Source organism: Salvelinus namaycush, chromosome 3, assembly GCF_016432855.1.
Source record: "Salvelinus namaycush isolate Seneca chromosome 3, SaNama_1.0, whole genome shotgun sequence".
In the NCBI taxonomy this organism is placed as follows: domain Eukaryota; kingdom Metazoa; phylum Chordata; class Actinopteri; order Salmoniformes; family Salmonidae; genus Salvelinus; species Salvelinus namaycush.
In genome coordinates this window covers 41437604-41448032 of record NC_052309.1, presented here as the reverse complement: position 1 = coordinate 41448032, position 10429 = coordinate 41437604, and positions in this window count along the sequence as shown.

The window sequence follows — 10429 nt, the reverse complement described above, 5'->3', positions numbered from 1 at the left end:
TATTCCACCTCGCCGCACTGGCAGGGCTACGGGGACCATTCAACCTGGTAAGGTTGGGCAGGCTCGGTGCTCAAGAGCGCGTGTCCTCCTTCACGGTCCGGTATACCCGGTGCCACCTCCACGTACCAGTCCACCGGTGGCAGCCCCCCGCACCAGGCTGCCTCTCCGGGTTCTCTCTCCAGCTGCTCCCACCTGTCCAGCGCTGTCAGAGCCTTCCTCCTCTCCAGCTCAGCCAGTGCCTACACCACGCACCAGGTCTACAGTGCGTCTCAGCCGGCCAGAGTCTGCCGTCTGCCCAGCGGCGCCTGAACTGCCCGTCTGCCCAACGCCATCTGAACTGTCTGCCTGCCCAGCGCTGTCTGAGCTGCCTGCCTGCCCAGCGCTGTCTGAGCTGCCTGCCTGCCCAGCGCTGTCTGTCTGTCCCGAGCCTTCAAAGCCGCCCGTCTGTACTGAGGCTTCAAAGCCGCCCGTCTGTCCTGAGCCTTCAGAGCCGTCCGCCAGACAGGAGCCGCTAGAGCCGTCCGCCAGACAGGAGCCGCTAGAGCCGTCCGCCAGACAGGATCAGCCAGAGCCTTCCGCCAGACAAGATCAGCCAGAGCCGTCCAGCCAGGACCAGCCAGAGCCGTCCAGCCAGGACCAGCCAGAGCCGACAGTCAGTCATGAGCAGCCAGAGCCGACAGCCAGCCATGAGCAGCAAGAGCCGCCAGCCAGCCATGAGCAGCAAGAGCCGCCAGCCAGCCATGAGCAGCAAGAGCCGCCAGCCAGCCATGAGCAGCAAGAGCCGCCAGCCAGCCATGAGCAGCAAGAGCCGCCAGCCAGCCATGAGCAGCAAGAGCCGCCAGCCAGCCATGAGCAGCAAGAGCCGCCAGCCAGCCATGAGCAGCAAGAGCCGCCAGCCAGCCATGAGCAGCAAGAGCCGCCAGCCAGCCATGAGCAGCAAGAGCCGCCAGCCAGCCATGAGCAGCCAGAGCCGCCAGCCAGCCAGGATCCGTCAGAGCCATCCAGCCAGGATCCGTCAGAGCCAGCCAGCCAGGATCCGTCAGAGCCAGCCAACCAGGATCCGTCAGAGCCAGCCAGCCAGGATCCGTCAGAGCCAGCCAGCCAGGATCCGCCAGAGCCAGCCAGCCAGGATCCGCCAGAGCCAGCCAGCCAGGATCCGCCAGAGCCAGCCAGCCAGGATCCGCCCCTCAGTCCGGAGCTGCCCCTCAGTCCGGAGCTGCCCCTCATTCCGGTGTTGCCCCTCATTCCGGTGTTGCCCCTCAGTCCGGTGCTGCCCCTTAGTCCGGTGCTGCCCCTTAATCCAGTGGGGTTAATTTGGAGGGTGGCCATTGGGAGGAGGCCAAGGAAGCGGGGTTTGAATATGGTGGGGTGGGGACCACGACCAGCGCCAGAGCCGCCACCGTGGACAGACGCCCACCCAGACCCTCCCCTAGACTTTATGCTGGTGCGCCCGGAGTTCGCACCTTAAGGGGGGGGTTATGTCACGTTCCTGACCTGTTTTTCCTTTTTCTTGTATTTATTTAGTTGGTCAGGGCGTGAGTTGGGGTGGGTTGTCTGTGTTATTTTCTATGTTGGGATGTTTGTGTTCGGCCGGGTATGATTCTCAATCAGAGACAGCTGTCAATCGTTGTCCCTGATTGAGAATCATACTTAGGCAGCCTGTGATTCACGTGTGTTTTGTGGGTGTTTGTATCTCGTGTCAGTGTTCGTGCCACACGGGACTGTTTTCGGTTTTGTCACGTTTGTTGTTTTTTGTATGTATAAGTGTTCAGTTTATGTTCATTAAAATATGACCACTTTCCACTCTGCGTGTTGGTCCGATCCATGCTCCTCCTCGTCTGAGGAGGAGAACGACTTCGACAATCGTTACAGAAACACCCACCACAAAAGGATCAAGCAGAGTGAGAACAGACAGCAGCAGAGACCGAGGACACAGGACTCGTGGACTTGGGAGGAGATCCTGGACGGCAAAGGACCCTGGGCTCAGCCAGGGGAATATCGCCGTCCCAAGGCGGAGTTGGAGGCAGCGAAGGCAGAGAGGCGCTGGTATGAGGAGGCAGCGCGGCGACGCGGTTGGCAGCCCGAGAGTCAGACCCAAAAATTTATTGGGGGGGGGGGGGTACACGCGGAGTGTGGCAAAGCCGGGTAGGATACCTGAGCCAACTCCCCGTGCTTATCGTGGAGTGAGAGGGCGTCGTACTGGTCAGACACCGTGTTATGCGGAGAAGCGCACGGTGTCCCCAGTACGCGTGCTTAGTCCAGTGCGGGCTATTCCACCTCGCCGCACTGGTAGGGCTAGGTTGGGCATCGAGCCGGATGTCATGAAGCCGGCCCAACGCATCTGGCCTCCAGTGCGTCTCCTCGGGCCGGCATACATGGCACCAGCCTTACGAATGGTGTCCCCGGTTCGCCAGCATAGCCCAGTGCGGGCTATTCCACCTCGCCGCACTGGCAGGGCTACGGGGACCATTCAACCTGGTAAGGTTGGGCAGGCTCGGTGCTCAAGAGCGCGTGTCCTCCTTCACGGTCCGGTATACCCGGTGCCACCTCCACGTACCAGTCCACCGGTGGCAGCCCCCCGCACCAGGCTGCCTCTCCGGGTTCTCTCTCCAGCTGCTCCCACCTGTCCAGCGCTGTCAGAGCCTTCCTCCTCTCCAGCTCAGCCAGTGCCTACACCACGCACCAGGTCTACAGTGCGTCTCAGCCGGCCAGAGTCTGCCGTCTGCCCAGCGGCGCCTGAACTGCCCGTCTGCCCAACGCCGTCTGAACTGTCTGCCTGCCCAGCGCTGTCTGAGCTGCCTGCCTGCCCAGCGCTGTCTGAGCTGCCTGCCTGCCCAGCGCTGTCTGAACTGTCTGCCTGCCCAGCGCTGTCTGTCTGTCCCGAGCCTTCAAAGCCGCCCGTCTGTACTGAGGCTTCAAAGCCGCCCGTCTGTCCTGAGCCTTCAGAGCCGTCCGCCAGACAGGAGCCGCTAGAGCCGTCCGCCAGACAGGAGCCGCTAGAGCCGTCCGCCAGACAGGATCAGCCAGAGCCTTCCGCCAGACAAGATCAGCCAGAGCCGTCCAGCCAGGACCAGCCAGAGCCGTCCAGCCAGGACCAGCCAGAGCCGACAGTCAGTCATGAGCAGCCAGAGCCGACAGCCAGCCATGAGCAGCAAGAGCCGCCAGCCAGCCATGAGCAGCAAGAGCCGCCAGCCAGCCATGAGCAGCAAGAGCCGCCAGCCAGCCATGAGCAGCAAGAGCCGCCAGCCAGCCATGAGCAGCAAGAGCCGCCAGCCAGCCATGAGCAGCAAGAGCCGCCAGCCAGCCATGAGCAGCAAGAGCCGCCAGCCAGCCATGAGCAGCAAGAGCCGCCAGCCAGCCATGAGCAGCAAGAGCCGCCAGCCAGCCATGAGCAGCAAGAGCCGCCAGCCAGCCATGAGCAGCAAGAGCCGCCAGCCAGCCATGAGCAGCAAGAGCCGCCAGCCAGCCATGAGCAGCAAGAGCCGCCAGCCAGCCATGAGCAGCAAGAGCCGCCAGCCAGCCATGAGCAGCAAGAGCCGCCAGCCAGCCATGAGCAGCCAGAGCCGCCAGCCAGCCATGAGCAGCCAGAGCCGCCAGCCAGCCAGGATCCGTCAGAGCCAGCCAGCCAGGATCCGTCAGAGCCAGCCAGCCAGGATCCGTCAGAGCCAGCCAGCCAGGATCCGTCAGAGCCAGCCAGCCAGGATCCGCCAGAGCCAGCCAGCCAGGATCCGCCAGAGCCAGCCAGCCAGGATCCGCCAGAGCCAGCCAGCCAGGATCCGCCCCTCAGTCCGGAGCTGCCCCTCAGTCCGGAGCTGCCCCTCATTCCGGTGTTGCCCCTCATTCCGGTGTTGCCCCTCAGTCCGGTGCTGCCCCTTAGTCCGGTGCTGCCCCTTAATCCAGTGGGGTTAATTTGGAGGGTGGCCATTGGGAGGAGGCCAAGGAAGCGGGGTTTGAATATGGTGGGGTGGGGACCACGACCAGCGCCAGAGCCGCCACCGTGGACAGACGCCCACCCAGACCCTCCCCTAGACTTTATGCTGGTGCGCCCGGAGTTCGCACCTTAAGGGGGGGGGTTATGTCACGTTCCTGACCTGTTTTTCCTTTTTCTTGTATTTATTTAGTTGGTCAGGGCGTGAGTTGGGGTGGGTTGTCGATGTGTTATTTTCTATGTTGGGATGTTTGTGTTCGGCCGGGTATGATTCTCAATCAGAGACAGCTGTCAATCGTTGTCCCTGATTGAGAATCATACTTAGGCAGCCTGTGATTCACGTGTGTTTTGTGGGTGTTTGTATCTCGTGTCAGTGTTCGTGCCACACGGGACTGTTTTCGGTTTTGTCACGTTTGTTGTTTTTTGTATGTATAAGTGTTCAGTTTATGTTCATTAAAATATGACCACTTTCCACTCTGCGTGTTGGTCCGATCCATGCTCCTCCTCGTCTGAGGAGGAGAACGACTTCGACAATCGTTACAGAGGCTATTTAAAGGGGGTACCGGTACCGAATCAATGTGTGTAAATCCGGGACAATTCTATTAGTATGATATGTTACCTTTGTATGGTATTTATTAATTTGTGGATGTCCATCATCCATTTCGTATGATATGTTACAAATTACAATTCATATAATATGTTACATATTGCAATTCATACAATATGTTACGAATTGCAATTTGTACAATATGTTACGGATTTTCAAAATGTATATTGGGCTCCCGAATGGCACAGCGGTCTAAGGCACTGCCTCTCAGTGCTAGAGGCATCACTACAGACACCCTGGTTCGACTCCAGACTGTATCACAACCGGCCGTGATTGGGAGTCCCATAGAACGGCGCACAATTGGCACAGCGTCGTCTGGGTTTGGCTGGAGTAGGCTATCATTGTAAATAGGAATTTGTTTTTAACTGACTTGCTTTTGTTTTTAACTGACTTAAATAAAGGTAAACAAATGACAAATAGCTAGGTGGCTAACATTAGCTAGGGTTAGAGTTATGAGTTAGGTTAAAGGTTTAGGGGAATGGTTTGCTAAAATGCTAAGTACCTAAAAGTAGTAAGTAGCTGTAAAGTTGCTAAAATGTTAAAGCTGTTAGAGATTCGAACAGGCAAACTTTGGGTTGCTAGGTGTTTGTGTTTTACGGCTATCCATCCCCACCCATGATTTGACATGTGGAAGTTTTTTTCCTCAACCAGCCTGGTCTAATATCTTTCCATTGCCTTGACAGTCCATTCACTCAAGTCTTCTAATAAAAGCAGTTGGATGCTCTTGAAACAGGCTCTGTTCATGGTAAAGGATCAGGGAAACTTACAAGAGTTTCAGGGAGGGATAACAAACCCATTACTACACTGTAAATACCACCTATTCTTCACTGTAAGTTGGGAAAGAAAGCCTTAAAAGTGTGTGCCTGCATTCCTGTTTCAGTGAAACTCATCATTTGGACTGTAGAAAATAGAATGCCTTGGCAACATTCTCCAGCATTGCCTAGTTAGAAGGGGAAAAAAACATTTTTGCACAATCGCCAATAAAGTGGGGATGTGATATCATTGATCTCTCCGCCCTGGCCTCTACCAACTCTGTCCACTCCTCCATTCTCCCAGTGCTCTTTCATTACAGTTCTTTCCTCTTCCAAACAGTCTGTATACCTGGTATTATTCCTCCCATTGTAAAGGAATATAGCCGAGGTCAGGTCTTGCACCTTATCCAAGGCAAGGTATCCAAGAGGAGCAGCATCTACAGTACACCTGCTCAAAGCACTTTCCTATTAGAGCACCAGCATGCTGCACTAATGTGATGCTTCAACAGTTAGGTTATTGCATTGAAATAGAGTGACACATGCATTTTATTATTTTGTAGTTTGAGACAATTCAAATAATTGTTAAGGATGGAAAATTATTAATTGTTTTCTGACAGATTTTCAGAGGAACTGAGTATCTGATACAGCACCTACTCTTGAGCTCAGGTACAGAGAGCAACATATTCCATCTATGTGGCATTTCTCAAGACAGAAGATTCTAAACACAACCTACAGTACTGTATGATTTAGGTGAACTGTTAAATCAACTGCTTCAGATAAAATAATATTTGGAGCCATATTGGAAATACATCCACTCATCTGCACATAACGCTGTTATAGTTCATCTTCTTTCATCTTTCTCAGCCCGATGTAAAAAATACAATATCTCTATCTCTGATAAATGTCTCTCAATGCTCTCTCTCATTATTGAGGTAGGGTATGAGAGTACAACCATGAATGAACCATGATCAACGTCTGCTTTCAGTCAAGGTTTCTGAATGAAGCAACACATTGGTAGCCAAGGCCGCCAACTTTTGAAGATAGCTTGGAGTGAGATTTCCTATCGTGAATATCATTGTCTCCACCCCTAGCCGGGGGTCTCCCCTAGGAAAATACAAAAACAAAATCACAGGTCAGGTGTTCTCAGGATTCTTTTAAAGTTTAATACACACTCAAAACTCAACGACTTGGTTTGAAGTTACTTTGAGATTATTTGGCCATGAAATTTTGAGTATAGTGGGCTGACGTATAACGCCTCCTGGCGGCCATGTTGGAAGACCACCACATTAATTATTCTGACAACAACACCCCACATTGCATGATAACAGTGCCTAAAACTAGTTGATTCATCGCCACGGTCATTTTATGTGGTGTATTTGGCTGCTCTAACAAGGCAGGAAAGAACGGGGAATAAATATGTTTACAGATTCCCCAAAATCACAAAACGCCATTCATTCGTGACACCAATGAGACAAGACTCAAGAACTCTCAAAAAAGCGAAGAAACCTTTTTGCCCTTCAAGACCTGATCCCAGACAGCTGTCAATACAGGCAGGGTTTGCTACAATCATTTCATCACTGGTAAATCAAGTCTGATCCATTTCGAGTTTAGTTTCGCTGATATGCTAACAAGGTGTTAACAACAACACTAACTTAGTTAAAATTAGTTAGCTCAATAAGCTTGTAGTCTAGCTATTAGTATGTGTCGCGTGAGTTTCCACATTTTGGGGAAGCAATTGTTTCACGATAAAATGTCCCTTTTTAATGAAGAATTACATGCCTCTATTATCGCATTTGCAGACTAATGTAAGCGTACTATTCCTAATGTAATGAGCAGATTGGATAGTGATAATTTAGGCTATTAATAAACATGTAGTGGCATAGGTTTCTAGGCTATATCAGAGACTTTTCTTTCATTTTGGACAGGGAAAAATGTGGCCTTTGATAAACATTTCATGCAATTTACTACTTTATATGACTAGAGACAGCAAAATCCTTTTTAATATGATGGTAGTCTAGGTTTACTCTACTGTCTGACACTGAAAAACATCCTCGTCTTGAAAGCAACCATGTAATCTAGGCCGAAAGGGGCCCTGGCTATAAGCGAGTCAGCTTTTGTCAAATTAACGTAAAAAGTTATATTTTTGCATTTTAGCTAACCTTAACCTAATTCTCCTAACCTGCTGCGTAAATTCTCCTAATCTGCTATGAAATGTCAAATATTACATTCATTTTACAAAAAAGCTGGATCCTTTCTAGCCATGACAATGAAAAGGGGAGTCACACATTGTACAATATGATGTCCAAAAGCCCGGAGGACATTATTGTCCAGAACAACTCCAGTGGTTATCATATATTCATATGATAATTTGATAACTTTATTCATAAGAGTAGGGAAAATGTATGGACATTACATAATAGGACAAAGGACTCAATGGGATAGGACAACCTGATGTGTTTACTATTGGTTGTTCCAGCCCAACAATAGATTTCATCTTTATGTGAAACTAAAACACCTGAATGAATTAAAAAACACTTAAGAGCCCTGATTGTATACAGTGGGGAGAACAAGTATTTGATACACTGCCGACTTTGCAGGTTTTCCTACTTACAAAGCATGTAGAGGTCTGTAATTTATTTTTTTAACGAAAATCACATTGTATGATTTTTAAGTAATTAATTTGCATTTTATTGCATGACATAAGTATTTGATCACCTACCAATCAGTAAGAATTCCGGCTCTCACAGACCTGTTAGTTTTTCTTTAAGAAGCCCTCCTGTTCTCCACTCATTACCTGTATTAACTGCACCTGTTTGAACTCGTTACCTGTATAAAAGACACCTGTCCACACACTCAATCAAACAGACTCCAACCTCTCCACAATGGCCAAGACCAGAGAGCTGTGTAAGGACATCAGGGATAAAATTGTAGACCTACACAAGGCTGGGAAGGGCTACAGGACAATAGGCAAGCAGCTTGGTGAGAAGGCAACAACTGTTGGCGCAATTATTAGAAAATGGAAGAAGTTCAAGATGACGGTCAATCACCCTCAGTCTGGGGCTCCATGCAAGATCTCACCTCGTGGGGCATCAATGATCATGAGGAAGGTGAGGGATCAGCCCAGAACTACACGGCAGGACCTGGTCAATGACCTGAAGAGAGCTGGGACCACAGTCTCAAAGAAAACCATTAGTAACACACTACGCCGTCATGGATTAAAATCCTGCAGCGCACGCAAGGTCCCCCTGCTCAAGCCAGCGCATGTCCAGGCCCGTCTGAAGTTTGCCAATGACCATCTGGATGATCCAGAGGAGGAATGGGAGAAGGTCATGTGGTCTGATGAGACAAAAATAGAGCTTTTTGGTCTAAACTCCACTCGCCATGTTTGGAGGACGAAGAAGGATGAGTACAACCCCAAGAACACCATCCCAACCATGAAACATGTAGGTGGAAACATCATTCTTTGGGGATACTTTTCTGCAAAGGGGACAGGACGACTGCACCGTATTGAGGGGAGGATGGATGGGGCCATGCATCGCGAGATCTTGGCCAACAACCTCCTTCCCTCAGTAAGAGCATTGAAGATGGCAGCTCGTGGCTGGTTCTTCCAGCATGACAACGACCCGAAACGCACAGCCAGGGCAACTAAGGAGTGGCTCCGTAAGAAGCATCTCAAGGTCCTGGAGTGGCCTAGCCAGTCTCCAGACCTGAACCCAATAGAACATCTTTGGAGGGAGCTGAAAGTCCGTATTGCCTAGCGACAGCCCCGAAACATGAAGGATCTGGAGAAGGTCTGTATGGAGGAGTGGGCCAAAATCCCTGCTGCAGTGTGTGCAAACCTGGTCAAGAACTACAGGAAACGTATGATCTCTGTAATTGCAAACAAAGGTTTCTGTACCAAATATTAAGTTCTGCTTTTCTGATGTATCAAATACTTATGTCATGCAATAAAATGCAAATTAATTACTTAATCAGACAATGTGATTTTCTGGATTTTTGTTTTAGATTCCGTCTCTCACAGTTGAAGTGTACCTATGATAAGAATTAAAGACCTCTACATGCTTTGTAAGTAGGAAAACCTGCAAAATCGGCAGTGTATCAAATACTTGTTCTCCCCACTGTATGTGACCTAAAGAAGTGATATTCTAACATCAGGAGTGCTTCTCATTTGTTTCTGTACTGTAGGTTCACCAGCAGACCTCTATCAAGACACACGTCGACTGGATTCCGACTGTGAAGATGAGCAATGCTGCAGCAGCATCAGTTTCTACTTCTACTTTTCCTTTTCCAGATATGAAAGGAGACATCCCTCAGTTATACGAGATGGTTGTCATATGCTGTACTTTGGACAATCTGAATGATTCTGTTGTGCCATTCAATTAGAGCACCTTCACCTTGTCGTCAAGACAAAGGTGCCTCCTTAAACTGTATGAATATATATATATATATATATATATAATCATTTAATTTTGAATGTGTAAAAGACTGTTGTTGATGTTGTAAACATACTGTGCTTTTATAATAGGCTGTTGTTGTATGGGTGAAAAGTATTTTGTCATCTCTGCTTTGCCTAGCCCCATTGAATAAAACGTATTTCTTATAGGCCAACTATTGTCATTCTTTTACAATTTAAACACATTTAGCATAGACAATGCAATTGTTGTGGTAGTCTTAATTAACCAAACCACCTCCAAGTTGAACTTGGTAGTAGTAGTTGTATGTTTTAAGCTAAGGAACCCATCATCTCCTGCTTCCAGACATTTCACCACCTAGATTACAACAGTTGGATTTGCACTAAACAATTTCATGTCAGCACAAGGCATGTAAAAAAATCTAGTATAATGATTAGCCACATACATACATTGTCTGCTGGTATTGCTTTTAAATTGAGAATATATAGCTGAACAATGTAAACAATGTGTGAGTTAAGCTTTTCTCCACTTCAGATGCACAATGTTAAGAGGTGCATTGCAAGTGCCCATAAGACTAATGCCATCATACTGTAGGCCAGTGGTTCCCAACTCCCCCAACAGAACAGTTTTATTGTAGCCCCTGATTCAACTTTTCAGATAATCAGGCCCTCAATGAGTTGAACCAGGTATGTTTGTCTGGGGCTACAACAAAAATGTATGCTGTTGGGGT